The sequence below is a fragment of the Nothobranchius furzeri genome, chromosome 8 (genome assembly GCF_043380555.1).
Source record: "Nothobranchius furzeri strain GRZ-AD chromosome 8, NfurGRZ-RIMD1, whole genome shotgun sequence".
Taxonomy (NCBI): domain Eukaryota; kingdom Metazoa; phylum Chordata; class Actinopteri; order Cyprinodontiformes; family Nothobranchiidae; genus Nothobranchius; species Nothobranchius furzeri.
Window position 1 is genome coordinate 49,727,961 of NC_091748.1, and position 15,475 is coordinate 49,743,435.

Genomic DNA, 15,475 nt, shown 5'->3' on the forward strand with positions numbered 1-15,475 from the left:
AGGTGGAGTCGCCCCTCAAATCCCAGAAGCCGTTTATCTATGGACTGTAGTAAATCTAAGACATCCTTATGGGGAGATGAGGCCTCGGGCAAGTCCTGGGGACGGCTCCTCTTGGTCCCAGGTGTTTCCGACTCAGCTGCTGCTGCTTTCTTCGGTCCCATGACAAAAATCTCAAAAACCTCGTCAATATATATTTGTAAATTTTTTTAATTTTCCCCACTTGCCTCCAGGTTGAGTGTGTTATATTTACCAGATTTATTCATTTTTCTGCGTTGTCAGAGAGTAAATAAGGCAAAAATCTGTCTTAATTGTTTGTGGAAGTTGCTTAACAAGCTGCCATCTGCTTCAAAATGCCGCCGTGTGTCCGGTGATCGGGCCGTCAGCGCATATCGAAGCGATAAACTGGACAAAGTCAGAATAAAAATAGCTGTCGGTGCTGAAAATGCATGTGCCCCAGCCCACTTTGAACTTACCTTTGACCCATTTGCAGGACAAAGGTAGAGAATGGCAAAAACAAATTACCAGTCATTTTGATCTACAACTGCTTCAGTACGCTGTGTGGGTTACAACAGTTTTCAGCCACTTCAAGAATGAAAAACTTTGTTAGCATACGGCTGGTGTTGTTTAACTGTGCATGCATACTGTGCATATCCTTCTCTGTGACAGTGATTGATATGCTGACGGAGTGATGGACACCTACTTCTGCACCCTGGTGTTGTGTAGGTCTACAAAGGACTGAAACAGAGGCAGGCACTAATGCATTGGCAAAAGAAGCCTGCCACTAGGGCACAGACTGTTCCGTACTCTTTGCTACTTAGTATGTCGCCCGCTTGTTTATCTTCTAATTATTTACAGCGATATCACTTGGCATCTGCTGATGGGTCTGTGTGAGCGTTTGTTGTTGTGTGCACGTATGTGTGTGTCCATGTGCATCTGAGATTTCTAGAGCACAACAGCTCCCAATGGCCATGTGGGTGTGTGGTGGGTAGCTTAGCGTTGCATTAATAGCCAAAGGGCAGCCAGGCAGGGAGCGAGGACATAGACAGGAAGGGGAAATGCAGTTTTCTGTTCGCCCACCACTTCCTGCATGTCTCCCACACTCACGGCCCACGGACCAATGCTGCTTCTAAAACCGGTTTGTTTGTTGCTCTGCAAGCAACCAAAGACTAAATGGAGGGTGAACGGTGCTGCAAGTGAGTCTGGAGTGCTACAAATACAAAAATAGTTGATTTTCCTCTGCAGGAGGCTCACTCTATTTAACCCTCTCAGGTTCAAAATAAGTTTTGATAAAAGGACGAACAACTAAGTCCTTCAGGGGTACTTCTGAGTTAAAAAATGCTCATGAAATACGTATGTGGAGTAACCAGGTTTTAACTGTTGCAAATCTGCAACGCCTGCCTCCAGAGGGTTAATGGGATCCAAATGTTCTCATTCTTGTGATGTAAGTCACTGTACACAATCTAGGATTGCAGAAGCAAGAAGAGAGTTTATAAGTTTATAAGAGATAATAATTATAACAATCTTCTCAATAGAGTCACATATTTTACAGAAATAATTAAACAAAGATTGTAGTATCTAGACAAAACCAGCAGAGGTCCTTCTCTCATTGGCTGTTGTCAGCTCCTGTCTTCGTCTAGAACTGGGGGGAACAAAAGGTGGTGAGGTTGAGCCACCATTGCCATTCCTGTAAAACAACCAACAGATGCTTACATAAGCTCGAACTTAAATGTGTCAACTAGTTCTTCCAAAGTGAAGCATACACCAAAGCATTTGGCAGATCTCTCACCCTTCTCGGCCACCACCAAGCAGTTACCTTTGCTGCCAACCCAACGCAGAAGAAGTGGGCTGCTGCTGACTTGGGGCGAAACTGAGGAGGAGGATTGGATCAGCGGATAAGAATCCCCTAGTTTTTAGACACATACTGCTCTCTTGTCTGATGCACCCCCCCCCCCCCCCCCCCCCACCCCCTTCTTCCCCAACACACTCTGCCCTTCTGGGAGCCCACATTCCCATTGAACTTTCCACCCACTCACCAAGGAATGTGGAAAGAGGGAGGGGATGGGATTGGGAACTATGAGAGGCAGAAATGGAGGAGGATGGGGGGGGGGGGGGGGGGTTAAAGAAGAATGAGAGAATAAAAGAAGTTAAAAAATCAGTTAAGACGTTTTTAATTACTCTCATAAATAGCCCAAATAATGATAATAATAATAATAATGTGTGCCCCCTCATTAGTCTACTGGACAAAGACAGCATGTTCCCATTAATTCATCACACACTGTTGAAGTTCATCTGCACATTTGACCCACCCCTGTGGGGAGCGATGAGCTGCAGCTATGGCTGCGCTCGGGAACTATTTTGTGGTTTAAGCCCCCAATCCAACCCCTTACAGCTGAGTGTCAAGCAGGAAGGCATTGGGTCCCATTGTGAAGGTCTTTGGTATGACCTGACCAGGATTTGAATTTCCTTCGTTCATGCTGTGGTGGAGCCATGGGGGATGTGGGGGGTGATCTATGGGTCATGGCATTTCACTATTGATCAGGTGGACAGCTAACATGACATCATCGTCATAGAGACAAAGTTAACACATAGACACACACACTTTGGCCTACACACACCTTGATGTAACATAACAGTTTGGTGATGTCCAACAGTCGGATGCTTGTAATAAATGATTTGTGTGTGTGTGTGTGTGTGTGTGTGTGTGTGTGTGTGTGTGTGTGTGTGTGTGTGTGTGTGTAACAGCTGTTATGCCAGCAGTTTGTTTTAGAAATCTCCTCCTTGTCTACAAGTTGCTGATGCCTCGCGGTGTTCCTTTTCTCCTGAGTTATAGACTTTCTCAGAGGACCGATGCAATGACGAGAACAGGTGCCTCGGAACGGCTCTCGCTGATTTAGGAATTCCACAGCGTAAAGTGGCTGCATTGTTGAAGAAAGGTTAGAGCTGTTTCAAATTCTCTCTCTCCCAAAGTGAAAATGCCCTCTCTCTGTCGGCTGTACAAAAAAAAAGGAAAGAAAAAAGATGGATGACATTTTGGTTGCATCAGCTGTACATCTAAAGAGTCTGCTGCAAAATGCCAAAATGATCAAAGCCAAATAGGGAGGATAATACTCAGAGAGAGCACCTAGGTTCTCTTTGTTAGGTTATCTTAGTCAGAGCTCATAAAGCCATTACAGCCCTCAGTGGCAAGTCTGTGAATATCACCCATTTAATGATAAACATTTACACGGTGACAGTGAAAGGAAATGATCAGGCCTTTACATTAGGGATTAGGTTCGGTGGTTGAATTACTGTCTGTTCAAGGGCAGAATGGAGGATTGGAAACTCAGTGGGTGGAACATGAAAAGATTTCATAAGAGGAGGCAGGCGGTGCTGACACAAGACATTAAAGCTCTCTCTTTTCCTCGGGATCAGTCTCTGCATCTCACACTTCCTGTCTTTTCTTCTGGCGCCTACCTGCAAACACACCTTTGTGACATATCAAAGATGAGAGCGGACAGGTTCTCTTTGAGGTGCGTATAGGCAGGAGGACTGAAGGTGTTTGCATTTTCAGAGATCAGAGCGTAAGATGCTAGATCCTTGACCATCTATGTCATGGCCCAGTGCTTTAGTCAGCTATGTGCTAGTCACTGCCTCTCTGCGTTGTTCACTGTTTTAAAAGCAGACGTACTATCTGCCTACCTCAGCAGCCAGCTGCCGTTGTGGCAACACCAGCTCTCTGGATCCCATTCTGTACGATGACTCAGAGATTTCAGAGATCAAGCCCTTCGTGTTTGCTCCTCTCCTCCGCCGGTGACACCCTGCAAAAAAAAAAAAAAGAGTCATCAGAGCTGGAGACTCAGTCATATATGAGGATTATCTAGGAACATGATGTTGAAAGGTAAACTTAAATTCTGCACCCGCCCAACGGGCAGACAGAACAACTGGGAGGCAGCGCAAACAGAAAGGATGTATTTGCTTTTCATGTGAAAATCAATAGGCTCAGACAGATGGTGGTTTGTTTCCTCACTATTTACTCCCAAGCTTCATGACAAATGTCCCTGTTGCCCCTTCTGAGCTGACGCTGCACAGGTAAGCAAAAGGCCAACCCTCGCTCTCACATTCTAAGGAATGAATCCCTTTTCCCCAGAACCTGTCACTGATCTTGATCATTGTTTCTTTTTTTTTTTTAACAAATACCAAAAAACTTTGACCAATCTGTTGGAAAACAACTTCAAAGATAAAACCAGTGATGTGTTACAGTTGGGTGACTCAGTGTCTGTGAGGTTTTACCACCTAACATACAGCAGATAGTCACAATAACACTTCTGAGCACTTCACTCCAGTCATGCCTGAAGTGTCTGAACTCAGACGGAAGGTTAACTCGACATAACTCCTGAGAGAGGTTGATTTAATACCTGGATAGATAACACACAAATGATTTGTCATTCTTTCTTTAACCATATAGAGGATGCTTCCAGTATGAGTCAGACGCGCTGCAGCAAACTGACTTCATGTCACAGCCAAAAACTCGCCACTTCCTCTAAAGCCGAAATGTAATTTCTTTCTTTTTTTTTTTCTTTTTTTTTGCATTTTTGTCTCTGAACACAATTCTACACAAATTGCTTGAAATCTACCCCAAGACAGAGCCTGTGTGAATATTTTTAGTTGTCTCTGATGGTACAAACTCCAGCACTAGAGGCAAGAGTGATCCACACTGGAATCAGACTGAGGTCTGCACGGCTGAAGCTGTGGATTTTAATAGAGCCTCATGTGGAATCAGACTTTCCTTCTGCTGCTCAGGAAGATATTTTTAGTCGAGACAGTGGTACTTCTGCTAAAGCCGGAGACAGCACACAAGACAAACGTCTCTGTTTTAGAGATTTTTATCCACAGCTTTAGATAAAAACAGCAGAGTGCCGGCCACACACTGCTTCTAACTGAAAGGCAGCTTCCCATATTTTGCGTTTTGCAATGAAAGTAATGGGTGGGGGGCTTAAAGTCGGCATTCCAGCTGGACTGGAGTGGAGCCGAGGTTGTGTGGGGATGGAGCGTGGGCAGAGGTGTGGGCGTTTCGGTGCAGGGGCGTAGTAGCAGTGTAAAGAACAACGATCAGTTCCTGATTCCACAGCCCTGAGCTCACCTCCTTTGCGCCTGCTGCCAGCCACTCCTTTTCTACTTCACACCCTCCTTTTCCTTCTCCTCCCACTCCTCTCTCCACCAGGTCTCTCCATCTGAGGTGTTAACTCCTTGTTGGGCAGCTCCAGAGCCACTGGCGTCGATGTAATTTCATTTTATAAGCAGAGGGGGAAGGCGAAGGGGCGGGCGTACAGCTCGAGCTTCTCTTACTGGAAGTAAAGGCGTGTGCCAGTAAGGTTAAAAAAAATGACTCATTCCAGATACGCTGTTATCCATTTGCAATACCTTATAATCTTCATGCCAATTAACTTTGACCTGGTGTGACGAACACAAAGACACAGAATGTACAAACACTGAATCAGTAAGTTAAGGAGGAGTGTTCCACCTACTAACACTGGGTTTAGTCAAGATCCTCGACATTATGACAATAGCAGATTAGTAATAAACCAATTTGGAAGAGTGTCATTCTATTGAATATCTTTTATTGTTTAATAAAACGCAATAAGCCAGACTGACAGGTAAATACGGGATCTGAAAGGAACAGGAAATGAGACTTATGGTGTCATGGGGAGCTTTGACAACCTATTAAGGATTGTTTTAGGTGAGGAGGTGGTTGAAATGGGAGCATCTTGCATAAGAGTACCTGGAAGGGACTGGGCAGGGCATGGCTGACACTCAGGTTCACTCTGTCCTCTACGTCTGGTTTTACACACAAGCACATTGTAGTCACATGACCATTACATTACTCAATAGGAGCCATACACTGTGACATTTGAATGTGCTGAATGTCTGTTGGTAAGTAGTGCACGGGTGATGTTTTAGCGACGGAAAACAGATGATCTTATGACAGATGAGTTGTTTCTTCTCCCTGACTCTTTTGTAATGAAATAAGCTCTCATGGGCTGCATACTGTCCTCTTGCTGCTGGAGCTAAAAAAAAGATCCACTTGGCTGCATTTATTTATCAATGAATCCGGGCCGTGCCTGCCCTGCTTCCACGCTGAAAGATCAGTCGGTATACGTGATTAAGGGTGCCATTACTGTTTGGCAGCTCTCGACTTCACTGTGCAACCTCTGCCGGCATAATGTACTCTAATGTAGTGGGCGACAGTGGCACAGGAGTTAAGTGCTTGCCCTGTAATCGGAAGGTTGCAGGTTCGAGCCCCGCACAGTTTGTCGCTGTCGTTGTGTCCTTGGGCGAGACTCTTAACCCACGTTGCCTGCTGGTGGCGGTCGAAGGGACCGGTGGCGCCAGTGCTCGGCAGCCTCGCCTCTGTCAGTGCGCCCCAGGGCAGCTGTGGCTACAATGTAGCTCATCCCCACCAGCGTGTGAATGTGTGTGTGAACGGGTGAATGATTGATTGTGTTGTAAAGCGCCTTGGGGGGTTCCAGGGCTCTAGAAGGCGCTATATCAAATACAGGCCCTTTTTAATGTGTTTGAGTTGCATTTGAGCTTTCAGCTTCCCAGTGGTCCGGACACGTCAATGAAAAACGTCCGTCTTTGGAGACCATGTGCAAGTGTAATTAGCAGGGAAAGAATCAAATGGGCGGTCGCTCATTCAGACACGCAGCATCGCACTCCTGATGCCTGGCAAGGGCTTCTGTTTGTTCCTTTTTACTACATTAACAGCTTTTACTTGTATTAATCTTCTGTGGTGTGTGAGATAAACCTTGTGTGTGTGTGTGTGTGTGTGTGTGTGTGTGTGTGTGTGTGTGTGTGTGTGTGTGTGTGTGTGTGTGTGTGTGTGTGTGTGTGTGTGTGTGTGTGTGTGTGTGTGTGTGTGTGTGTGTGTGTGTGTGTGCTTTCGTGCTGTTGGGTTTTCAACGCTGTGGTCCATGCACCAAATAGAGGACGTCAATGTAAACACAGCCAGTAAGCACAAAGGAATGTGTGAGGCATGCAAAAAAAAAAAAAAAAAAAAAAAAAAGAAGCCCTGGGGATAAAGTCCAAAAGATGGAGGAAGGGAGAGGGAGAAAGATGGAACAAATTGTAACAAAAAGGAAGTAAACGTCCATGATGCAATTATAGATGCAGGAGATGAGGTAGAGGCATGTCCTGTACACTACACAATGAAAAGTTTAATGAGCATGACAACAGAAGAAAAGGATGAATGGAGTTTACTGAAACAAGGTCCAGAGACATAACATGGAGGACAAGTGAAACAGACAAAGTAGGGGAGTGAGAGGGTTACCTCACTCTCCAGACACAGAGATGGAAAAAAAAAGAAATGAGAGCAAAAAAATAAAAATCTAAATAAAAAAAGCCAAAAAGGACAAGAGTGGTCCTTTGAAGGGTGGAGGTGGTGGTGGAGGTAGATTATTCATTTGTAGTAGCTATGGAAAACTTCAAAGGCTCTTGACGGAGAGACGGGTCAGAGTTCTGTAATCCAACAAGAGGTTACAGGGGCCGCCAACTTCGGTTCCTGGTGCTGCTGAAACTAATTTAGCCAGCGGGCCCCAGAGGCTCCCCAGAGGGGCCAGGCTGTAACCAGAGGAGCTGTGAGTGACGAAGTGCAGGAAGCTGCCAGCACAGACATGCTCAAACACACATCAGGAAGAATATTTTACTGGCTTTCAGTGCTTAAAAGTGCTCATGCGGGCAGATGGGTCATAAACACAGTTTCTATTTGCGTGGAAATCTAAAAGCAAATAGAGGTTTGTTTTGGTAAGTTTGTGATCTTTACTATGACTCGCTGTTTTTGCCAATTTTTTCATTTTTCTTTTAAGCATAAATAAATGACATCACCAAGCTTTTTCGGCTACAGTCTTTGCAAAACACACTTTTTCTCTTTTCACCTGTAAAATAAAACCAAACGGCAGAAAGGAAGGATGAATGAGCGCGTCACACGTTAGATCACCCAGTATTCACAATAAGAGAAAGTACTTTTTTGTTCAAGCACTTGTGTTTTACAATCACCCACTGAATTCCTTCTCTGCTGACGCATGTGGAATTACTGTAGCAGCTCAAAACCGCCGAAAATGACAGAGGACTGTAAAATACGAGCAGGCTCTGTGAAAGGAAACACTCTGGTGATGAAGCTTCGGCTTCTGGTGTTTCTGCTCTGGCGTGGACTGGAAGCCAGCTGCAGCGTCCACGTGTACTTAGATAAGATGGGCTCAACAGTGGCTACATGTTAGAGAGGCGTTCACAGTCATGCAAATGTGTGGTTGTGCATTATAAGTAACTTGTGCAAAGACTGTAAGCTTAACAACTTTTTTTAATTTCAGGACACAAGGGTGTGTTTCAAACTGCCCATAAAACTGGCTGTATGTGTAAAGTGTGTGGATGTAAACGTGCCGGCGTGGACCGGTTCCTGACAGAAGCAAGAGGAGATGTGATGGTTTGACTCACAAACTTAGCCTGATGAATGGTGTCTTGGAGAAATGAAAGGGATGGTTCAGGTGGACTGCAAAGAGACTGTGGGTGTTTGAAGTTTTGTGGAAAAAGAACACAGGAAGTGCAATTAGAAGCTGCAGGCAAGTGCTTAGCCAAGCAAGACTGTGCCTGTAAGAGGGTGCTGAAGTGAGGCTGTGCTACCTGTGTGTTGATCTGTGTGGGTTCTAGCTGTTGGGCCTGTTTAATGAGACTAGACTTTATCACTTTAGGCTTTTTAACTTCTACTAAGGCTAAAGGATGTGCACAGAAATCCATAAAATGATGCTGTTTTCATTTATTTAAATTATTTTTTCTTTTTAATAGTTGTCTGATTCTGTTTCTGCTTGTGTTCAAAACGCATCGCCTCCTTTTCCCTGTTTTTAATTCAATAGATAAGCTCAGCTGATCCTATTATGTAATCCTCATAAATCATTGAAAACAAAATAGTAGTTTTAAATGTCTAATTGGTTAGTTTGTATAAAATGTGATCTACTGATCAAGGTATTAAACGGCAGTCATCTCAACACTGATTCAGGTAAAGCATCTGTCCTGATGATGCTTGACCTCAGTGCAGCTTTTAATACTGTAGACCATAACATCATTCAGGACAGACTCACAAACTGGGTGGGACTATCAGGCACAGTGCTTGACTGGTTCCAATCCTATCTCAAAGTCAGAGGCTATGTTGCCTCTATTAGGGACTACCAATCAAGGAGGATCACCACGACACGTGGGGTCCCCCAAGGCTCAATTCTAGGACCACTACGCTTTAACTCATTCACTGCCAGCCGTTTCCTGATCACTAACGGCCTTCGCTACCAGCATTTCTCACCGTTTTTACTGTTTTTTAAAGAGTCACAGAACGTTGTGCGCTAGCATGATGTCGATGCCAAAACAACAAAGAGGAGACTCACCTCTTACATCAGGAAGAAGCCGCGTGTTTCGAGCGTTATCCGTTCTTTCATAATCCGTTGTCGAATTGTGATCGGCAGACGCTTTTCCGGTTCGCGCCTCACTTTTTTTTACAGGAACGGCCCAAAACGATCTCCAAACACATGGATGTGTTGCTTCCTGATTATGTGATCTGTGACGTATGCGGATGAAGATCAGCTTCAGGGCTGAGACTTTTTTTTCTCTCAGCGCGGGGGCTCATTCCGATGCTCAAACAGTAAAAAATGCTAATGACGACTTTAGTCGTCAATGGCAGTGAATGAGTTAATCTCTATATGCTCCCCCTGGGTCAGGTCATACTTAATAACAACATCACCTATCATAGCCATGCTGATCACACCCAGATCTAACTAGCCTTATCACCTAGTGACTGTCGGCCACTGGACTCACTCTGTCAGTGCCTAGAGCAAATAAATGACTGGATGCAGTCAAACTTCCTTCAACTAAACAAAGACAAGACTGAAGTTATTGTCTTTGGCAGCTATAAGAATAGAATGGATGTTATTGCTCAGCTGGACTCCAGGGGAATAAAGACAAAAACCCAGATTATAAATCTAGGTGTAATTATTGACTCCGACCGGAGCTCCTCTGGACCTATTAAGGTTATAACTAAATCAGCGTTTTATCACCTTCATCAAAGAGTCAGAGGTCTCATGTCCAGACCAGACTTAGAGAAACTTATTCATGCTTTTATTTCTAGTCGCCTGGACTACTCCAATGGTCTCCTAACTGGTCTTTCCAAAAAAAAGCTGTGAACCAGCTGCAGCTTGTTCAGAATGCTGCTGCTAGTCTTAACAAGAACTAAGAGAACGGAGCACATCACTCCTGTTCTTAGATCCCTACACTGGCTACCAGTAAACTACAGAATAGATTTGAAAATGCTCCTACTAGTTTATGAACCACTCAATGGCATGGGACAAAATTACATGTCAGAACTCATTCCTGGATAAACACCCAACAGGGCTCTGAGATCCTTTGGAAACAATCAGCTGGTAGAACCACAGGTCAGAACAAAACATGGTGGAGATGCATTTAGTTACTATGCTGCTCACGTATGGAATCTGCTCCCCCAGGACCTCAGATGTGCCCCAAACCTAGTGTTATTTAAAACAAAACTAAAAACCCTAATGTCCTTATCAGCCTTTTAAAAGCATTGTTTCTTATGATGTATCATCTCCACTGTAACCTACGCTGTCTTCTCCTTTAGCTCTAAACTGTAATTCCAGCTATGTGTATTTTAATTTGTGTTTTTATGTTGTTTTCATTTCATGTCCTGATAATTGTAAAGCACAATGAATTGCCTCTGTGTTTGAAATGTGCTCTATGAATAAAGCTGCCTACTGTTTAGATTTTGTAGGCCCAAAGCTAACAAATGAAAAGATCTACTCTATGACACAATAGACTTATTTTCCTTTCCCATTTGTTACTAATATAATTTTGTATCTGTGTTGTGGTGATGAATTTGTACTCAGTGTAGGATGTTATTGCAACACAATAGTCCCCAAAAAAGATTTAAAGCGCCTTGGTGGGTTGTAGAACCTTAGAGGACCATTTGTCATTTACTAATCAAAGTATAAAATGTGAATATATAGCAGTTTAAAGTTGCAGCTGGATATACTAATCAATTTACTGGGCAAGTATTTTTTTTTCTGATATTTTTTAATCTTTTTGTTGTTGTGAAGCGCCTTGTGTCACACGTGCCGGCGAATGAAGCGGAGATGAAGTGAGGCTCCAACGCGGGTGAGGAGACCAGGCAGACAGGTGAGAACGTTTGAGTAGTCTTTAATAAGAGGCACGCAGGACAACGAAACAATGATCCAACAAACCACAGAGAACAGAAGGGGTTTAAATACAGGAGGGTAGGGAGCTTGGGCGATTGGGAAAACGAGAGGCAGGTGGGAGTAATGAACGAGACTCAAGGCTGAACCAAACGGGGAGACAGGACAGGGTGTGACACCTTGTGAATTTTATTTTGAGAGGCTCTATACAAACTATTGTTTTCTTTCTTTCTTTCGAGCTGCCTCAGCAGCTTCTTAGTTTCCTTTATCAAAAATATTTTAACTCCATCCTTCCACCCCCAGAGCCTTGCCCACATTTGGGTCCACTTCCTTCCAAACACACGAGTCACACCGAGTCTCGTGAGATCGAGCAGCGTCATCCTCCTCCTCCTCCAAATGAACTTCAGAAGTTGCACTTTATTGGTTTGTGTTTAACCAGAGAAGAACCGTTACGAGAACGCTCTACTCTCTTGCAAAGGGATCAATAAGGACACATTAACATGATTCTTTAGTGATGCGCACGCAGCACAACATACTTAAGGTGAAAAGAAGTATTTACAAAGGGAAATGGGAAGGCTCAGAGTGGTTGGTGGGGTATAATGAGCATTCCCTCAGTGGAAATTAAGGTGGACATGATGGAGTGAAAACTCTTGAGCTCCACTTTAATGGAAAGGAGCTTGGTCTATATTTAAAAAATGGAGTCCTCAACCAAACCCAAAGGTCCTGAGTGACCCAGTTAATGCGTCCCTGCAGTGGGTTTTAGTGGTTCATCTGACAGACTCGCCTCACGTGTGAGCTGTGTTTTAGCTGTTTCACTTCCTGACTCACACTGCATTTCACTCCACTCTGTTACTCCGGCTTCCCAGTCCTGTGCTTTCTGTCCAGTTTCACCACTCCACATGTGACCAAGGAGGGCCGCATGTTCAACAACGTTTTGGAAACAGCCCTCTGCACAGACGTACAGTAGATGTACATTTTACAATGTGTGTGGGCTCCTCATGCAGATCAGCTCTCTGCTTAAAGGAAGCTTCATTCTAAGAAATGTTTATTCAGGAAGAGCTTTGAGGTCACGACTGGGCAGGTGAGAGTGTGTGTTTGTGTCCATGTGTGAGTTTCACCAGTGAGATCATCAGATGACGACTGTGGGGGCCTGAATGTCACCGCGGGGAGAGCTGTCACGAAGAAAGCTCCCAATCTTGCAACAAAACATGACACGCTCGCTCTCTGGTTCTTTTAGATGCACGGTCTTGGAGATCTGCTGTTGTCAAGGAAGATGAAAACTTCTGCTCGTCTTTGCAGCAACACGAGAACCTTATGTTTTTCTTCTTCTCAGCAGACAACCTTTAACCTCTCATTTCTGCTATTTAAAGCAAAGTTGCCAAGATGTGTTCTCGTGCAAACACACGTAACATAAAAAAATCTCCCTTCCACATAAACGAGAGTTCAAATTCACTTTGTTCGACATCCCCACCTCCTTCATCCAACTGAGACAAACACAAATCCACAGCATGGCATCAAAGCCAAGGTGTGTGTTGGTGTTTTATACCACATGCAACACGCCGTCTTCCGTGAGAATTGCAGAGGTGAAAGTGTGAGTAGGGGGAGGCAGCTGTCAGTTGTGGGATGTGATGAATGGCAGACCAAAGAGGAGGTGAGGGACGGAAGAAGGGAGGGGGGATCATCTCGGGGCTTGTTGTGACTCCCATCCTGACCCAAGCAGCGGCCAGCAGAGTGGGAGGAAGACTGAAAGACAGATAAACAGAAAGAGCGAGAGAGGTGGTCTGATGTGGAGGCAGAAAAAGGGGACAAGGGAAAAAAGAGGAAAAGAGTACGTGGGTTGACCTGTTTTAATTTTTCTCTGAGGCGAAACGAAGGACACGGCGGCATGGGTAGGTGGGTGTTGACGTGGGAAAGAAGCATCATCTATTTGTCATCTCTATTTCTCACTCTCATCTCGCTATCTTTGTTCCCTCCGTTTTTCCTCTTTCCACGCCTCTGTCCTGCTGTTTCTGGCTCCTCGTGGGAGTGTAGCAACGGCAAATAAACAGAGGAGACTGTTTATTTGTGCCAGTGGGGGATAACAGTGCATTATTAACCTTGCATTACCTTGCCTTGGGTTACCTCAACCCACTAATTTATTACGGAAAATATAGAATAATGATTTCTCCCACTCTGAATGTGTCTGCGTGTCACGGGGGCAGAATCTTCTGTCTCATGCAACACACCAAACCCTGCTTGGAACAAATGTACTATTACAAAGTTTTAGGACTGACACATGCACCTGAGAGTTAGAGCTACGAGGAAAACAGATGTAGTCACTGAGGTTTACAGAAAAGAAGGACGAAACACACATATGCACATAGATTATTAGCCTGCAGTGCCAGATGTGCCACCCCCACAAAAACACAGCGGGCCTCGTCGTCTGTCCTCAACAATCACAGGAAGTTGGTGTTGTTTCTAATCTCACAATAGAGGTTGTGTCCTCAATCAAATGAGCACCAGTCTATGTCCCCGCGTTGTGTCCCCATCTTTCTTTTCTTCAAACACAATAACATCAGTTTCATTTCAGCTTCGTTTCTGCCTTTTTTCCAGACAGAAGTCGGAGGCCTTAATTGAAACAGCCTGGTGTCAATAAATAGCACATGAATATCGATTTTCCTCAACGACTTTTTAAATGTTTCCCCCTTTATCCACTTGGAATTAAATATCTGGACTAGTGTAGTGTAGTCTACACAAAACGCCAGCGCTGGAAACAACTGGTTCACCTGGTAGGCTCGAAGCACTGGTGCAGGTCGACACCCGTCCCTTTGCAGGAGCCTCGATGATGATGATGATGATGATGATGATGATGATGACTAGTATAAACAAAAATCACACTTTATTGGTGTTATTTTCCCTGCTATTTACACTTATCATGATCAGGTCACATTAACAGTGGGTACTTTAGTAGAATCGAAACTGTTGGCCTCGTGTAAACAGTTTTAACTGCTGAATTGTCACAGAAACCATGCTATGTTCATAAAAGTAGCTTAAAAGATTATTTTGGCCATTTCAGAATAATTTTGTGTTTACAGTTTACAATAAATGAATGTCAGCTAGCCCAAGTGCAGCCAAAATCAGCGTGTATTCCTGTGGAATTAACGTGTCAAAATACACTTCTGGTACTTTCAGATGTCAGGATTTTCTTGAATTTTCTGCTGAAATAAATGTGTTGGTGGATAATAGTCTGGACCTCTAAGTGAAAACAAATGCTAAATATGGCATCACGTTTTTACGTTACAATACACAGTTGAATTCTAACATGCTTGGATAAATCAATAAACTCCGATACTGCGCTTTTCGGCCATTGTACAGCACTGCTCATGTCAATCTGTGAAGACTCCAGAAAGGTGGCACACTGCATGGTCCAAGATTTTAGTGAGCAAAACTGCAGTACACTCTAAAGCTTGGTTTATGCTTGACGCATTCACTTTCCGCGCGGTGATGCGGCTCGCGGCTGGAAAGCGCTTCACAACTCGCAGCGTTTATGGTTCGTGCGGCTCGTCTCTGCGGTGAGACAATATTCTCCCAAACTGTAGGGGGCAGCATGGAGCTCTATGGCACGTATCCAACACTACACCATAGTAGAAGTAGAAATGAATGTTTACAACATGGCATTCCAGCATTTTTAACAGCGTCCTCGTCTTTTCCGACAGTGCGAGCTATTTCTCTCCAAGAATTATTAACAACATGTTCATCACGGTGATCTCTGAGAGCTGAATCATACAAATGTCTGTATTTATGAACCTCTGCCATACTAGTTCTTACCGGTCCGTCATGTTTTTCCGCGTCCGTCCGTCCGCGTGGTTAGAAATTTTCCTAGGTGCGTGTTGCCGAAATTCTGGGCCGTGCGGAGGCGCGGTGGAGGGGCGTGGTTGTTAAAATGACGCAAAATGACGCAACTTTTCCACGTGGAGCCGTGCGGACCTCGCGGACGCGTCAAGCATAAACCAACCTTAAGTCCTGAGCATAACCCCCCCCCCCCCCAAAAAAAATACATACATCATTAAAAGCAGACAGCTAAAGTTTAGGTGTTTATTAGACTCTGACCCAAACTCCAAAAAGGTTTGGGCCACATGTACCTGCATGTAACTTCCACTGTTGCTAATGTTACTAGTCCTACTCTGGTATTGCACTCCCTCACTAGCTGCTTGGTCAATCACTGGATGTATTTTTATTGGTTAGTTGCAGACGGGAGACTGTTGGGGGCTGACTTT

The 15,475-nt window shown here is 44.4% G+C and overlaps 2 long non-coding RNA genes across 2 annotated transcripts; both read right to left on the reverse strand.

Annotated features, from left to right (window-relative positions):
* Positions 1-1,481: 1,481 nt before the first annotated feature.
* Positions 1,482-1,943, reverse strand: LOC129152323 (uncharacterized). Its single transcript, XR_008558930.2, has 2 exons — positions 1,787-1,943; positions 1,482-1,684 (listed from the first exon to the last, which is right to left on the reverse strand). It is a non-coding gene; the product is annotated as an uncharacterized lncRNA (long non-coding RNA).
* Positions 1,944-2,169: 226 nt separating this feature from the next.
* LOC129152322 (uncharacterized) lies at positions 2,170-5,625 on the reverse strand. The gene is made up of 3 exons (XR_008558929.2): positions 5,120-5,625; positions 3,679-3,797; positions 2,170-2,990 (listed from the first exon to the last, which is right to left on the reverse strand). It is a non-coding gene; the product is annotated as an uncharacterized lncRNA (long non-coding RNA).
* Between the last annotated feature and the right edge of the window lie 9,850 nt (positions 5,626-15,475).